Raw genomic sequence first — 17577 nt, 5'->3', positions numbered from 1 at the left:
GAGACAGCGTGAGCAGGGGAGGGTCAGAGAGAGAGGGAGTCACAGACTGAAACAGGCTCCAGGCTCTGAGCTGGCAGTCAGCACAGAGCCCGACGCGGGGCTCGAACCCACGAACCGCGAGATCATGACCTAAGCGAAAGTCGGACGCTCAACCGACTAAGCCACCCAGGCGCCCCAACTTAGTTTCGCTCTTAAGTGACGCAAGCGATGCTGTGCCCTTTGTATCGTTGGGACCCCGAGGAAGGATCACCCAATCCCAGAAAGCATTCTCTTGGAATCTCGCAAATAGAGTCTCAGTTTCTTTGCCTCCCGAGTCTCCCTTGCCTTAGCGCCAAGTAACAGAAAGTTCACCTAAAAGAGGTCAAACAAGAGAGGTTATTATGCCATACACCAAGAAGTCTGAAGTTGGGCGGTTTGGGGACTGGCTTGGGGAGGGGGGGTTCTTCCATATTTTGAAGAAATCCAGACTTTCTCTGTCCTCCTGTACTCTCCACAGTATATGTATGATTTTTAGTCTTGTTCCCTCCTGGTCACAAGATGGCTATCAGAGCTCCTACCATCACATCTTCATCCATACACATACAAAGGCAGGAAGAAGGCGAGTTTTGTGTGTGTATGTGTGTTTGTCGGGCAGTGGGGCTGGTGGTGGGGAGCTCTGACAGAGGTGAACCATCCTGTGTGTCTCTTTTTTTTTTAAGAAGGAAACTTTAGGGGGCGCCTGGGTGGCTCAGTTGGTTAAGCGTCTGACTCTTGATTTCGGCTCAGGTCAGGATCTCACGGTTCGTGGGTTCAAGCCCCGCATCAGGCTCTGCACTAATGGAGCCTGCTTGGGATTCTCTCTCCCTCTCTCTCTGCCCCTCCCTCTCTCTAAATAAATAAATAAATAACCTTTTTTTAAAAAAGGAAGGAAACTTTATGGAAACCCCATCTTGGGTCACAGCGCATCTACAAAGAGCCCGGCCAAGTGCATCGGTACCTGCCCCTGTCACGGGGTGGGGCCCTCAGCGCTGCGGGGGAGGCGGGGGCTCTCACAGTCCCTGTTGCCCAGAAGAGGCCTTTGAATCCCGGGTTCTCCGGGGGAGGGGCCACCGACGGAGCTGTTACCGCTCACCGCCTCCTCTGGGCGTGGATCTATCCCCTCCCTTTCCTTCTGGGAACGCCTGCGGGTCTGAGGGTGGGAGGAGCGGTTTAGGGGCAGCAGAATCGGGGGAGGGGGGTGGGGGCGGCTCCGGGGGGGGGGGAGAGGGGGGAGGGCTTACAGCCGGAAGGACAAGGATGCACAGAGCGGGGGCCTGAGTTCAGCGTGTGCACCCGCCGTGTTCAAAGCGGAATTTGCAGATTCTTTCATTTTAAAAATTGAAGAGGGTCCTATAAAAGTCTCGAATTTGGGTCTCCTGTGAAAAGTACGGAAGACCAGGGACCCTGGCCCGGGGCTCCTGCTGGGCATGGCCGTGGGCGGGGCTGGTCCCGCTGGGTGTGGCCGTGGGCGGGGCGGGTCCCGCTGGGTGTGGCCGTGGGCGGGGCGAGTCCCCCTGGGCGTGGCCGTGGGCGTGGCCGGTCCCGCTGGGCGTGGCCGTGGGCGGGGCTAGTCCCACTGGGCGTTACCGTGCGCGGGGCGGGTCCCGCTGGGCGTGGCCGTGGGCGGGGCTGGTCCCACTGGGCGTTACCGTGGGCGGGGCGGGTCCCGCTGGGCGTGGCCGTGGGCGAGGCGGGTCCTAATGGGTGTGGCCGTGGGCGGGGCGGGTCCCGCTGGGTGTGGCCGTGGACGGGGCGGGTCCCGCTGGGCGGGGGCGGGGCGGGTCTCGCTGGGCGTGGCCGTGGGCGGGGCCGGCAGGAAAGGGCTGCTCTTCTGTGCGGGGAGGAGGGAGGCCCACGGGGGAGCCCAGCTACCTGCGCAGCCTGCAGCCGAGGGGCCCTCCTGTCCTCAGGCTGCGGAGTGATCGCGGTGTGGCTCACACAGCCCCCCAGGGAGGCGTCTTGCCCGGCCCCAAGCTTCCCCGCAGCGCTGATCCTTGGACCCTGGGGGGCGGGCCCTGTGGTCACCCCCGCGGTGTAGACGAGAAGACAGGCGTGGAGAGCTGGGTCACGTCCCCAGGGTCACCTGCCGCGCAGGAGGGCCTGCTGCTGGCCCCCTGGGGTTCTCTGCTCATGCACTCCCCCAGTTAGTAGGAAGGCTGAGGGCACTGCGGACACCAGGAGAAACTGACAGCGAGTTTATCCGTCACCTGAGAGCCTCCTGAAGGGGGCCGGGTGGGCACAGCCAGGCCGGGGCCGGGCGGCCAGGGTGGGCCGGCCTTCCTCACAGCTCAGCCGCAGGCCTGGGGAAGGCTCCCACACGGCTGGGGGTGTGCAAGGCTTGACTTCCCAGGGGCGTCAAGGGAGGCAGGACAAACTGGTTTCCTCAGGGGCTGTCCAGATGGGAGGCTGACGCCCCCACTTCCGAATCCTGGCTGAGAATCCCCACCCCGGCCTGGGCTTCTCGCCCGGGCACGCAGGTGGCCCGCCCGGTGCTGGGGCAGACTCTGTGTCCTGTAGCCTCCCTCAGGATGGCGGAGGGGCATCGATGGCTCCGGGGAGGGGGTGCTGGTGCGTGAGGGGGCTCCCACTAGTCCCTGCCTCCCACCGGGGGTGATGAGCACTGGGCCCACCGGGTGGAGTTCTCAGCTCAGAGTAAGGGACACGGCAGGGGCTCAGCGATGGTGGCCCAAGGGCTGGCTGTTTCTCATAAGATGCAAAGTAGAAAATCCCCTTTCTGTAATTTTCTATTGGGTTAGCTCATCTTTCAGCAGAGAATTCCACAAAGCCCACCAGCTCAGATGCTCTTAACTCAAGGGCGCCTGGGTGGCTCAGTTGGTTGAGTGTCCGTCCAACTTCGGCTCAGGTCATGATCTCATGGTTCGTGGGTTCGAGCCCTGCATTGGGCTCTGTGCTGACAGCTCAGAGCCTGGAGCCTGCTTTGGATTCTGTGTGTGTCTCTCTCTTTGCCCCTCCCCTGCTCACACTCTGTATCTCTCTCTGTCTCAAAAGTAAATAAGAAAACATTAAAAAAATAAAACAGATGGTCTTAACTTGAAAGTCACTGTAATTGGGTTGTGGCCGGTGGAAACTCATTAGGAAAACATTTGATGAGCCAAGAAAAAGCACCAAGTTAACAATATCAGTACGACTGACTGAGCACGGTGATCGAAAATGCTTTAAGGAAAAACAAGAGCAGCAGCTTGGGGCCCAGGCTCCACCCGCCCTGACAAGGTCATGACAACTTAGCGTCACTCACGTCAAACGCCCGATCCCTGACGTTTGTTGGCGTCATTGGAACTGTCTTCCGTGTGAATTTGTTTCTTGGTCACATGTCTGATGCCTCACACTTTTTCACAAGCGAAGACTCCGTGTTCCCTCTGAAAGTCAGGACTGAAGAAGCTTTGGTGCATCTCTCCTCTGAGTGCCAATGGGGTTTGCTGCAAAAGAGAGAAAACAGATAGAGTGAAACCTTCGACTGTGACGAACTTGTTCTGCGCGTGTCCTGCAAGACGAGCAAACATTTCCAATACATTTTAACTTGATAAACAAGCCGTGTCTTGCAATACAAGTCTTAGCTGATGCTTAATGTCACATGATCACAACTGAGCCAATGGGTCTTCTCTCTCTCTCTCTCTCTGTCTCTCTCTGCGGGATTGTGGGTGATCGTCTCCCATGCTCAGATGCTCAGTCTTATGTCGTGGTGTCTGGCAGAAAACAGTGACTTTTTAGGACGGTGGAAGGTGCCCCAAACTGGCACTGGTGTGTTTTCTGTCACATCAAAGCACCTGTGGACAGTCCTTTGCTTTTCCAGACAAGAGTGAGCTTAGCAAGGCTTTGCTTCCTTCTAGGTCAGGCCTCTGCAGGTGCAGACCCTTTCCTCTGCTTCCTCATTGCCGGTTACATGAAATATAGTCTATGACAGGAGAGTATTAATACTGTGATGTAGTCCACATCCGTGTGAGTGTATACAGTGGCCCCCATGCAGAGAAAGGTTCCACGGACCCAGTAGATAGCAGGGATTCCGTTAGTGATGGTGAAAATCATCCCACGTGATAACCCTCCTCTCTCTAGTCTCCCTCGCACCAGCCTCTAAGGTTTCCAAAGATAAGTGCAGGCTAATTTTTTTTCTTTATACTTTGTGTTTTCTTTATCATTTTGTGTTCCATGACAGAATCGTAATCATTTTTATATAAATATGTTTGGGTTGTGGAATGAATCATCTGAGCTTCCATTATCTCTTATGGGGAAATTCACTTTGCTATACAAGTGCTTTGGATTACAAGCGTGTTTCTGAAACGAATTATGCTCACAAACCAAGGTTTTTACTGCATTCCCTAAGTTGAGGTGGGAGCTTGCTTTCACTACTCAGCACTTGGCACACTCTGCTTCCATGGGATCTGTCAGCTTTTCTGGAAGAATCCATCTTTAATCTCTTGCTTAAATACTCAGATCCAAGGTTAAGAAAACTACAGGTTGTCCAGGCTGTGGGGCCGGGGCTGCGAGGTTGCCCTGTCTGGATGTGCAGTGACTGCTCTGCTGTCTGGTGCCCCGTACAAGCTGGTTTCACTGCCCCCTGCTTGCTGTCACCCCCGGCACCTCCCACCAGGGCTTCTCCTCCGCGATGTTCAGTGGGTTTCTGTGCAGAGGCAGAAGCAGGGGAGGTGCTCCCCACAGCTCCCCCTCACCCTGCACCCCTCCCTGCGTGGGCTCCTCACCCCTGCCAGACTGACCTGGACACGTGTCCAGACACCATTTGACCCCCCGCAGGATCTGTCAAAGCGCACTTTCCACCGGGCGCCCTCCCTCACCGCTTTTGTGCAAATCAGCATTTGCTTCTGTTATTATAAAAACATCTTTTTTCTTTAAAAATCTTAACTTTTTGGGGGGGCGCCCGGTGGCTCAGTCAGTTAAGTGTACAACTCTTGATCTCAGCTCAGGGTCAGGTCACAATCTCATGGTTTGTGAATTTGAGTCTTGCATCAGGCTCTGTGCTGACAGTGCAGGGCCTGCTTGGGATTCTCACTCCCTCTCTCTTTACCCCTCCTTGCTCTCTCTCTTTCTCTGTCTCTCAAAAATAAATAAATGGAGGCACCTGGGTGTCTCAGTCTGTTAAGCATCCGACTTTGGCTCAGGTCATGATCTCACAGTTCATGAGTTCGAGCCCCACATCAGGTTCTGCACTGACAGCTCAGAGCCTGGAGCCTGCTTCAGATTCTGTGTCTCCCTCTTTCTCTGCCCCTCCCCAACTCACACTTTCTCTCTCTTTCTCTCAAAAATAAACACTAAAAATAAATAAATAAATAAATAAACTTTTAAAAAAATCCTAACTTTTTCTTAAATAAATTTCTCCCAACAGAAAACCTTGAATCACCTTCATCGATGGAAAACGAGTATTGTTTGGCCCAAATAGCAGGCAACTGAAAACTGTCATAAACACAGAGGAGGTTATTAAATTCTAGCTTGTTCTCAGAGCCTGAGCTTGAGGCCTGGTTTCTCTTTGATAAAAGGAAGATTTTCAAGGAACCTATCAGCAGGAAAGTAAGATATATTTTTTTAGTGTAATCAGAGGACTTGGAAGAGAATCAAAAATAAAAATCTTTATTGAATCCATGTCTTCATCAAAAGTGAGGAGACAAAAGCTTGACTCAGAAGCCCAGCTATTTCCAGAGAAGTGGGGGGCTCCTGTTTCCTTGTGAATGTCAAGAGGCTTCCTCTTTGTGAAAGAGGCTGGAAAATGGGGCCCCGCGGAAATCACCAGCATGAATCGCTCAGCCAGAGTAGCTCATGGTCCCCGCAGGTACTTGTGGGGGAGACCCCAGCCCCACATGTGCTAAATCTGCAGAACACGGGCCTGATACTATGCTCCATCTCGGAGAGAACGGGGGTCTTAACAATTTCCCCTCATGCAGGCACGGGGCATGGACGGAGAGGTGGCCACAAGGTCAGATCAAGGTCGGTGGTTCCATTCTTCCTGCTCTTCTGAGCCTGGATGAACAAACAAAAGGTGGTGTGGGGGGTACCCCTGTCTTTGAGGAGAATGTGGGCAGCTCATGTGGCCCCCAGAGCAAATTGGAAAAGGCAGCCGCGGTGTCCTCCGTCTAAACTTGGCGGACTCTCCCAAGTAGAAACTTGCGAAATTGCATTATTTGTCTGGAGTCTTTTATGCCATACGATCTATTGATGAACATAAACGGGAAAATAAAATTAAAGTCATGTGGAAGATTAAAGCTGGCTTGTACTAATGAGAGACATCTGTTTATTCCTGTTTGGTAAATGTGCATTCACCCACTAGACAGGATTTTTTTCTTTCTGAAGTTAGACATAAAAGTTTAGAAAAAAAAGAAGTAAAACCAATCAAAGATAGTTGCCAGTATTCTGGGAAAATGGACAGACTCAAGGCCAAGTTCAGTTAGAAGAGCCATAGTTACAGCAAGGATCTGGAATGTTACTTCACAGTTTCTGATGCACTTGTTTGCATTTAATCTTCAAATGCTCAGAATCAGGCTCGCCCAGACCATCCTTCATTTGTCTATTCGACAGGAATTAATTGTATGTCTTCCATGAGCCCGGTGGTGTGCTTGCTGGGGACAAATTAGTGAATAAGCCAGACACGGGCCCTGCCCTCGGGGACACTGTGATGTGTCAGATGTGGCAAGTGTGGATTAATAACACTTAGTGGCTAACAGTGACCTAGGCTTTACCGGGCAATGGGCACTTTCCTAAGGGCTTTTCCAATGTATTTAATTATAAAAATCCTTTGATAATTCTAAGAGGTAGCAGCTTTTATTATATTTGTCCCCATAACATGGACGAGCAAAATGAGACTCAGGGAGATTAGGAAACCAGCCCAAGGTCACACAGTAGGCGTCAGGAAGCAGCCAGTGCCGTGAATCATCAAGCAGGACAAGGCAGCAGAAATCTGGACAAAGGATGTAAGGGGGGTTGTGGGTGTCCTGACGTCTTGCGCGGTGGGTTGGAGGAAGAGAGAGGGGCCGGGGGGAGGCAGGGTGCTGGAGGGGAGGAGGGGGGCAGGCATGAGATCCGAAGACTGCGGGCCCTGGACGCCGAGGCGAGAAATCGAGAGCTGTCCTCACGATGGTGACAGCCTGATGGCGATTACGAGCAGGGCGCCGTGAGGTGCTTCCTGCTCCAACAGGCCCCTCAGCTGCTGCGGTGAGACGGGGAGGCAGCTCTGAGGGGGGTCCGAACCGAGGACGTGACCCGGCCCGGAGGCACCACTGCAGTGTGGGAGCAGTCCGAGGTTCAGGTTCAGATCCTGACGTCGGCGAGGAGGGTGGGGTGCAGGTTCAGGCTCACTCTGCAGGTAGAGCTCACAGCACGTGTAGACGGTCTGGGAGTGAGAGAAAGAAGACAGGCGGGTGACCCCCGGGTGTGGACGGTGGTGCCGTTACAGAAGGGAGGAGCTCTGGGGAGGAGCCCAAGATTCCAGGTTTAGGAAGTCATGGCCTAGAAACTTGCGTCTCTGAATGTTAGAGGGCAGCTTTGATATTAAAACACTTGATTTGCAGCAAGGCCAGGAATGTGGTTATTAACAGTATTTTCTGGAAAATGATGGTGACAATGATAGTGATGATGGTGATGATGATGGTGTTGGTGATGGTGATGATGGTGATGATGGTGATGATGATGGTGACGATGATGATGATGGTGATGATGATGATGGTGATGATGAAGGTGATGGTGATGATGATGGTGATGATGATGATGCTGGTGATGAAGGTGATGGTGGTGATGATGGTGATGGTGATGATGGTGATGATGATGATGATGGTGATGATGATGAAGGTGAAGGTGGTGACGGAGATGATAATGTTGATGATGGTGGTGGTGATGATGGGGATGAAGGTGATGGTGGGGATGATGGTGATGATGATGATGCTGGTGATGAAGGTGATGATGGTGATGATGGAGATGATGATGATGTTGATGATGGTGGCATGAAGGTGATGGCGATGGCGGTGGTGACAGTTATTACTTACACTGCTCACCCTGTGACCAGCTCTACTCCATGCCCTTTACATATATAAGCTCATTTAATCCTCACAACAAACTCATGAGGTAGATACTGTCATTACCCCCTCTTGACAAATTAAGGCCTTTGAGTCCAGAGAGGGCAAGCATGATGCTCATGGTCACTCGGCCAGCAGGGGCTGCTAGCAGGATCCGAATCCAAGGCTGGGGTACCATCATCCATGTTTATTCACCACCCAAAAGTGGTTCAACCAGGGCAGCAGGTTTTGGGTAAAACATTTTGTTCAAAGGAGGCAAAAGGTCATCTTTGATAAGTTTCTGCAACATCCAAATTACAGGAGCTATAAAAAGAAATGTGCCTTCAGGAATTCAGATGTTACTGACCTGGACGCTTCAATGGCTCCAAGGAGAGGGCGGGTGTTACCCAGGCAGAAGAGGGTCCGCTTTTGGTCTAAATATATTTCAGCTAAACAAGATTATGCACAAACAGCATCGAATGTGAAAAATGAAGACATTGTATTTCCTCCAACACCTGTCTCCTCCTCCATCCTGGGGCTCAGGTAATCTCTGCCTTGGGGGGAACCCTCCCTGAACTTGGGGGTTTTCACACCTGCGTGTGGGCCTGCGGGGAGCACAGAGACGTGCCGTTTCCACAGTTCACAGGGCAGCTCCGTCCTCAGAGCGTGCTGCAGCCTGGGCTGCCGTGGTCAGGAGAGCCACTCGCATTCTCTGGGGCCGGTTACAGCTCCCGGTCCCCTTCCCTTCCCAGCTCGGCCTCTGTGCTGGGCGGCTGGTGTGCAAGCCGTGTCCTTTAGTCGTGCTTCTGGCCTCGGTGCCAGATGGGGGGCTTGGGCTGGAACATGAGGGTGGAGGCACAGGTGAGTAGACTGCGGGCCTCGGGGCTTCCTTACACCTGCCGATTCTTCCCACCACCGAGGCCCCCAGGCTGGATACTAAATAATAATCAATGATGCCCGTGATGAGCAGGACAATGACCCTGAAGACGTTCACATCCCGATCCCTGGATCCTATGACCTGGTTACCTGACGTGGCCGAAGGGACTCTGCAGGCGTGATTAAGTTAAGGGTCTAAGATGAGAGGTGCGCCCGGTGGCCATGCCAGCCCACATGTCTCTGTGAAGAGAGGACAGCGGCCAAAGTCAACAGGGATGTGGTGCCCGAAGCAGGGGTCAGAGAGATGGCGGGACCGAGGAAGGCGGGCGGTGGCTGGAAGCTGGAAGGGAGGAAAAGAGGCGCTCCCTCCCCTGGAGCCTCTGCAAGGCACGTGGCCCTGCAGACTCGTTTCAGACTTCCAACCTTCCTGCACCGGGTTGTTTGAAGCCACTAAGTTTATAATAATTTGTTACAGCAGCAGCAGCAGCAGCCACAGCAGCAGCAGCAAGAAATGGATACACCGCCCGTTGGTGGTGGGACCACGTTCTTGTGGCCGCTGGGCTGTGCATCTTTCAGGGCCTCCCCGCCTTGGGTGGCCCGGCAGGCGCCACGTACCTAGATTCCACCTTTCCCCATGTCACTCACTCTGAAAGCCTGTTACTGGGTGGCCCTCCTGGGCCGGCTGTTTCTCAACAGTTGCCTAAAAGCCTTGCAAGGGTGCAGCTGTGAGGTTTGCACCGACGTGAGGAGAAGGAGCTGGGGAGGGGCGTGGGGGCCGAGAGAAGCATCCGAAGTGGTTGGGGACCAGAGGCTGTTTGTTGCCACATCAACACTGTCCAATTTCTGCCGTAGAACTTGAAGGCGAAACATTTTAATCCAAACTTGGCTTTTAAAAAAATTTTTTAATGTTATTTATTTTTGAGAGAGATTGACACTGTGAGCAGGGGAGGGTCAGAGAGAGAGGGAGATATAGAATCCGAAGCAGCTCCAGGCTCTGAGCTGTCAGCACAGAGCCCGACGCGGGGCTCGAACTCACAAAGATCATGACCTGAGCCGAGGTCGGATGCTTAACCGACTGAGCCACCCAGGCGCCCCCAAACTTGTCTTTTAAAAAACCCTATTTGCAAAAGCTGAAGTCAGAAGCTGGAGGCGCATACAGCTGGTCATCTGGGTTTGTGACTTTTAATTAGCCAAGCGTGCGATGCATGTGCCTAACCCCCCGCACCTGTAAGCGTGACTGTCCTTGGAAATAGGGTCCTTGCAGATGGAGTCGGGTTGAGACGAGGTCCTGGAGCAGAGCCCTGAGTCCAGCGCCCGCAGCACAGACACACGGGGAAGATGTCCGCGTGAAGACGGAGGCAGAGACGGAGCGATGTGCCCACAAGTCAAGGAGCTCCAGGGACCAGGCGGGCCCCCCGGAGGCCTGGGCAGGTGAGGCAGGACTCCTCCCTAGAGCCCTCAGGGGGCGCACGGCCCTGCCCACACCTTGATTTCAGAGTCCGGCCTCCAGCGCTGCGAGAAGGCATTGCCGTGGTCTGTGGCGGTTTGCACGGCCGCCCTAGACACTGGCCACGGGCCCCAGCCGCCCTCGCACAGCCACGGCCCGGGGGAAGAAGTGGGCGCGCACACAGGGATTTGTCCCGGAAAGGCCGCAGCTCCGTCTTCGTGGATGGCTTTCCAGCCTGGCAGTCTAAGTCGTGCGTTTGGGTGAGGCTGCGACCCCCAGAACCCAGCTGGCCTGGACGTGACACGCTCTGGTCACTTCACAGCAGGCTGCGCGCCCTGAGGCCCGTGCCATCGGCGTCTCCTGGGGCCCTGACATTGCCCGCAGTTAATGACGGCTCTTTCACCCAGGGAATCTACCCCAGGGGAAAAAACTAAGCCTTTTATGTCTGCACTCTGTTTGCTGTGAGGTTTTCTTCCTTCTCTTCTCTCCATTGTTGGTTACCTCCCGAGAACCCCGCGTGAGTCTGTGTGTGCAAAACTCTAATTACACTTCCCAGCATCGGCAGGCCGCTGTTTCTTCTCGAAAGTTGTATTTCTTGGTTGTTTTCCATCACAGCACAGAACAAGGCAGCTCTTGGCACGGGCGGGGCCTTCATTACCACTGAGGACTCCAGAGCCGCCGAGTGAGGCACTTTGAGTCCCCGCTGACTTTTAAGGGCCGAGGTGCATCCGTGCAGAAGGGGAGCCGAGATGTCGCGGCTGATTCCGGACCGGCTTTCACGCAGGTGCTCCATGTCGAGGGAGAGGGAAAGCCTGGGCTTGCTTTCCTCTGACGGTGGCTTTGACTGAGCGCACAAGGAATCTCGAGAGAGGGGTGCTCCCTGAGCCGAAGCTGGGGGACCTCCTTCTCACTGAACCCACTCTTTCCCCTCCTGCAAAACAAGAGTGTGGAGCCCCGTGTTGTAGGGAACACTTCTTTAGGGGCCAGGGAACCAAAGCCATTCCCCAGCCAGTTTGGAGAAGCCTTAAAAGTAACATCTTATTTTAATTTTGAAGTTTATTTGTTGAGAGAGAGAGAGAGACCATGAGCAGGGGAGGCACAGAGAGAGAGAGAGAGAGAGAGAGACCATGAGCAGGGGCGGCACAGAGAGAGAGGGAGAGAGAATCCCAGGCAGGCTCCACACAGTCAGTGCAGAGCCTGATGTGGGGCTCGATCTCATGAACCGCGAGATCATGACCTGAGCCGGAATCAAGGGTCAGATGCTCAACAGACTGAGCCCCCCAGGCGCCCCACAACATCTTATTTTTTTAAGTGCTCACAAGGCACAACAGGATGTAAAAGCTCTGTGTCCATCCAGCAATCCAGAAGCCTCTTGAAATTGGCCAAATTCTGTCACCATTCGTGCATTTCGCCTCCTCCGAATAATCCTCGCCAGAACTGACCTGAGCGGAGCCTAAGAAAACAGCGCACGGTGTACTTTTACTTAAATGGACGTTCAAGTAAGTGCACATCTTCCCAGCTCCCTTCTGTGCCTTCCCTTTCATCCCATCCCCCGCTCACCACGCTCGTGCTACCAATGCCTCTTGCACAGACTGGATGGAACCTTCTAACTGCTCCCCTCCCCCCTCCCAGCCCCTCAGATCCATTCTTTGCACCACAGCCAGTGGGATCCTCTTAAATGGGAATGTTCTCCTATACCCGTTTCTACTTCCTCCTCCCTGCTGTTCTGGGGGGTGTGTGTGGGGGGGGATCCAAACATTCACAGTCTTTCCCACCAAAGCCTGGCCCCCTCCCGCCCCGCTGCCCCTGCAGCCCTCCACACCGGCACCCCTGCTCTCCACGCTTGCCCCGGCTGCACTGGCCGTTCCTCTCTGTTCCTTCCCCTCCGCCCTGAACATTCTCCACCTGCCGTTACCTGGCTGGCTCCGCTTCACCTTGCAGGGCCCTGGCGCCCGCTGTCTCTCTGAGGGAGGCCTGGTCCTGCTCTACAGTGTCAGGCGCCCACGCTGATTTCCCCCAGGGCTGCCACCGTGGCCACACTGCTGTCTGCGATGACAGGACCCTGAGAGCTGCCTCTGCCCGACGGTCCTTTCCTTACCTACTTCCTGCGAAGACGCAGTTCGTGTTCGCTCCACCCCGGGAGCTGGGGCCTCTAGGAGTGGGAGTGGGGTCTGGCCTCACCCAGCCTTTCTCACCGGGCGGCCAGTGCACGCATGCGCTGCACGTACGCGTGGACGAGTCGATGACCATGCCAGGCCCTCCACTAAGTGCTGGAGCAGGTGGGTGAGACGCCAGCGACAGCCTCGGAAGATTGATCACTGACGTGAGTATTGGCGGATACGTGTGCCCCGCTGGGGTGTGTCCGAGACAGGTGGGGACTCCAGGGGGGGGGGGTGGAGGGAAATGTCCCTGGGGGCAGCTTCCTCTGAGCCGCAGGGAGGACTGGCCAGCGCTGTGGTGACTATATTTGTTGGTTATGCGGATAGCATCTCTTCCTGATTTTCCTGGTATCAACTCAGGGTTTTTTTATTTTTTTAAAGTTTATTTATTTTTGAGAGGCAGAGAGACAGAGACAGAGACAGAGACAGGGACAGAGACAGAGAGGAAGCAGGGGAGGGCCAGAGAGAGAGGGAGACAGAGTCTGAAGCAGCTCCAGGCTCTGAGCCGTCAGCACAGAGCCCGACGCGGGGCTGGAACTCACGGACCGTGAGATCATGATGGGAGCTGAACTCGGACGCTTAACCGACTGAGCCCCCCAGGCACCTCTCAACTCAGTTTTTATTCTCAGTCTGCATGGCTACAGTGAGGCAGACCCAGGGTACCAGACGGCTTGTGCCGGCCTCACTGTCATCTGAAGAGTAAGAGCAAGGACAGGACCTATTTCACTGGGTGGTTTGGGGGACTAAATGAGCCATGTTCTGCAATAGGCTAAGCAAGGGCCTAGGACACCTCATTACCTGTTAGTGTTGGAAGCCAGTGGGCCTCGGGGTGGTCGTGATGGTACAGTCAGCAGTAGTGTTACGAGCATCTTTGTACCCCGAGTACTTAGCCCCTTGGAGCAACTCTGGTTCAGAAAGCCAGGAGGCATCGGGAGAGGAGGAAGATGGGTGCAGACGAGAGCCCGTCAGAGGCCCACTCTGGCGATCCTCTGGAATGTGCTGGATGGTGGTGAGCGGGAGGGACCGGCAGCTGCAAATAACAGAAGCGCCATGAGCACTGGAGCCGCAGACAGCAGTCACTGGCCACCTTACCGTGGGTCTCAGCACGGCCCACCTTCTTCTGGGTTCAGGTCCAGAGGGTGACTCTGCTGTGCCGTGCCTCGGTTTCCTCCGTGTGTCTGAGGTGGAGGAAAGCTGGGATGGAGCGTCTGCCCTCCTGAGCGGGGACGCCCTGCAGGCTCACCCCGTGGGGCATAGCCTCCCGAGAACATCAGCGCGATGCCACCCCCGGAAACGGACATTCCGAGAGAGAGTTGCCCCCCCGCCCCCCGAGTCCGGGATGCTACTGGCGGACCTGTGCCTGGGAGAATCAAAGATGGTGGTCTACCAGATGTCTCCTTCGTTCTAAGATCCTGGAAGTCACACCATGCTGTGAACAGGAATCTACAGAGGCATGTTCTACAAGCGGAGTACGTTCTCAGAGAAAGATGAACTTCATCGAGTCACGGCAAGACCTTCTTGGCTCTGGTTTTAGTTTCACGGATCAGACCGATCAGATTGAAGGACCAGGATCACCGGGCGCCCTGGGCTGCGCGGAGCGAGATTCGCCCTGAGTTGGTGGGCATTGAGTGGGTGCCCGTTAAAAGGAAGGCGACATGTTATCATGGAAAGTAAGAGGGGTGCTGTACTGGGTGTCAGGAACGAGGACCCGGAGGGAACCTGTACCTGTCGGCCACCCTTTCTCCTGGCTTCCCATCCCGCTGAGTCCTCCTGGGCTGCAGAGTGGTTTGCTCTGTGGCAGGAGGAAGATGGCGTTTGCTAATATCCACATCGGCACGTCTTCGTCCTGGCCGGGTCAGACCTCACTGTGGAAGTCCACGCTATAGTTAATGTTTGTATTGGTTGCATGAAGACTGTACCAGCCACAAACCAGCCTCCCTTTTTGAAGTAGAAAAATGTTCTCTGTGTCCAGGATCCCCTGGGGCCCACAGCTCTATTCTATATACATATTTTTAATGTTTGTTTAGTTTTGAGAGAGGGAGAGACAGAGCACAAGCAGGGGAGGGGCAGAGAGAGAGGGAGACACAGAATCAGACGAAGCTCCAGGCTCTGAGCTGTCAGCACAGAGCCCGACGCAGGGCTCGAACCCACGAACCGTGAGATCATGACCTGAGCCAAAGTCGGATGCTCAACCAACTGATCCACCCAGCCCTCTCTCCCCCCTCCCCAGTTCTATTCTAAAAGTCAGTAAAGTTGGGATCAAATTATGCCTTTTATTTTTTTATTTTTTTATTTATTTCTAGGAGAGAGAGAGAGAGACAGCGTGAGCAGGGGAGGGTCAGAGAGAGAGGGAGTCACAGACTGAAACAGGCTCCAGGCTCCGAGCTGGCAGTCAGCACAGNCACAGACTGAAACAGGCTCCAGGCTCCGAGCTGGCAGTCAGCACAGAGCCCGACGCGGGGCTCGAACCCACGAACTGTGAGATCATGACCTAAGCGAAAGTCGGATGCTTAACCGACTAAGCCACCCAGGCGCCCCTAAATTATGCCTTTTAATTGTTATAACTGAATTTTTAACATAACTAAAACGATGTTCTTTTATTTTCTGCCAAGTTGAAACTAACACCTTTATCATGGGACCGCCTGTTTGATCCTAGGACACGTGACTGACTTGACCAACTTCTGACCCACCAGGGAGAGCGGGAGATAGTTTCAATCTGTTCTGCATCTATTTCTGCCACAATGTTACATTCTTCTCCAGGAGGAAGGGAAGAGCACACGGTCTCTTAAAAATAGATTGAGAAGAGGGAGACCTCTGTTTTGTTCTATAGAACAATTCATTGTTCATTTAAATAGAATATTTTTTTTAAAAAAAGAGCATTGAGGATGTTTTTGAGTTAAAGCGCTTTACAAAGCGTCCCTAAGGGTTTGCTCTATTTTTTTTCTTTTGGTGAATTTTGAAAGGAGCCAGATGCTGGGTGGAAAAAATTGCAACATAGATTGAGGTTTTTGGTGTGTGCACACATGTGTGTGCGTGTGCATGCGTGTGCATGTGTGTGGGTTGGTAGTAGTGAGTCTTGCCCTGTGCTACGTGCCTGGCTCTGCTTTTCACATATTGTTCTAGGTAGGAGCCCAGTGCCTCCTGACATGGGGAGGAAATGGTGAATAGAAAGTGTATATGATCACAGATTACTCATCCCAGTAAAGGACACACATTTGTGTGAGCTTTTAGGGATGGTCACAAAAGACTGCACTTTGGGTCTGACCATCTACAAAAGGGAAAATGCAATATGGAGGTGGAATGAGAAAGAAAGTGGTGGAAAGGAGTGAGAAAGGAAAAGGAAGAGGAATTCGGGGGGTTATTGAATGAGATTAGTTTTATTTTTTTTTTTTTTAATTTTTAAGGTTTTTATTTATTTCTAGGAGAGAGAGACAGCGTGAGCAGGGGAGGGTCAGAGAGAGAGAGGGAGTCACAGACTGAAACAGGCTCCAGGTTCTGAGCTGTCAGCACAGAGCCCAACGCGGGGCTCGAACCCACGAACTGCGAGATCATGACCTGAGCAAAAGTTGGACGCTTAACCGACTAAGCCACCCAGGCGCCCCTGAATGAGATTAGTTTTAAAGGCAAAGTAAGTTCATTAATGGCGACAGATTGGTACTGTGGACACGGCTGCACTGCACAGCCTGAGAGACGGGAGAAAAGACACAGCTGCGCACGTTTGATCACCTGGGTCCAGGGACGACAGGGCAGCATGTGACCCACCCTCAAAAGCAGCCTTAAACCTCATCCATGTCCTGGGGTCCTGAGGAGTCCCCAGGTTAAGGAGGCTGGAGGATGCCATGGGGGTGGGGGGGTGGACAGACACCCTCTGGTCTCCACTTCCGTCTGTGACGCATGTGCCAGAGTAGAGCAACCCCCGCCCTTTCTCTCGGTCCCTCGCTTTCTTCTGTGGAGCCACCTGACTGCTCCCCTTAGTATCAAAAAGAGATAAAACTGCTTCTAGACAAGCCATGGGCAATAGTGTGTTTCTGTAGGTCCCAAATCCAGATAAACGCCTGAACTTCCGGACCCTTATGGAACAGAATCGCACTGTCGCTGCTCTAGGGCATAATATAACACTACATCTAACTTTATAAACCCGAGACCATTATCTTTCTGGTCCAGGCTTCGCATAATGGCTGCACAATGATTTTTGTGACTGCATCGCACTGGGAGAGAGGGACTTTTGAGCAGGTATTATTAAAAGGCTTTTAATCCATGAAAGTCTAACCAGCTCAAATGGGTTGAAAGCACCATCCTTTCTTTATTGAGGCGACACCAGGCATCTTTATCTAATATCCACCATTTGCTGTAATAAAGATTTTGGATCAAAGCTGATGAATCAAAATGTGTTTTTGAAAATCTGTTTCTGCCAATAGCTCCAGACATTCATAACCTCTTTTATTGCCTTCCCCTCCTCTGAGAACGGGAAGAAGGACGTTTTGTTACCTCCAAAATCCCTCCAGCAGCAGAATTGAATTCCTTTTTTTTTTTTGCCTCCATATGTGAGAATACCTTCAGCCTAATCCCATGGGAATGGCTTGGGGGTTTGTGGGAAACAGGAAATCTTGGTTCTGAGCTCCACTGTGTGTTCAGAAGAAGATTCTCCAAAGGAAGGTGCATTTTCACATGGTACATTTTTTAAAAATTCCATTTGTGTCTGGAGAAGTGATATCAAACAATTTTGTGCCCATTTTTCTTTTCAGGAGAAAACGGGTTCGGCCCACTCCTGGGTCACTGGCTAGAGGACAGTGTCTGTCTGCATGTCGTCTGAAATAATGACCTGATCATGAGAACAGTGATAGGAAATGCTTATTGGCCAGCTGGCCTTGTGCCCGGAGCTGGCAAATATTTTCTGGTCTTTCTGATTTGCACACCTAAGAGAGAGAAAGAGCGAGTCCTGACGAGATGATGAGCAGGACCCAGAGCAGAGGGCGCACCTGCTGTCCAAGCCATACGAAAGGTTGATGGGGCGCCTGGGTGGCTCGGTAGGTTAGGCATCCGACTCAGAGAGCATCAAAATCAATCC

The sequence above is a fragment of the Hyaena hyaena genome, unplaced genomic scaffold, assembly GCF_003009895.1.
Source record: "Hyaena hyaena isolate Hyena2069 unplaced genomic scaffold, ASM300989v1 scaffold_0, whole genome shotgun sequence".
Taxonomy (NCBI): domain Eukaryota; kingdom Metazoa; phylum Chordata; class Mammalia; order Carnivora; family Hyaenidae; genus Hyaena; species Hyaena hyaena.
Note: the sequence above shows the minus strand (reverse complement) of the source record.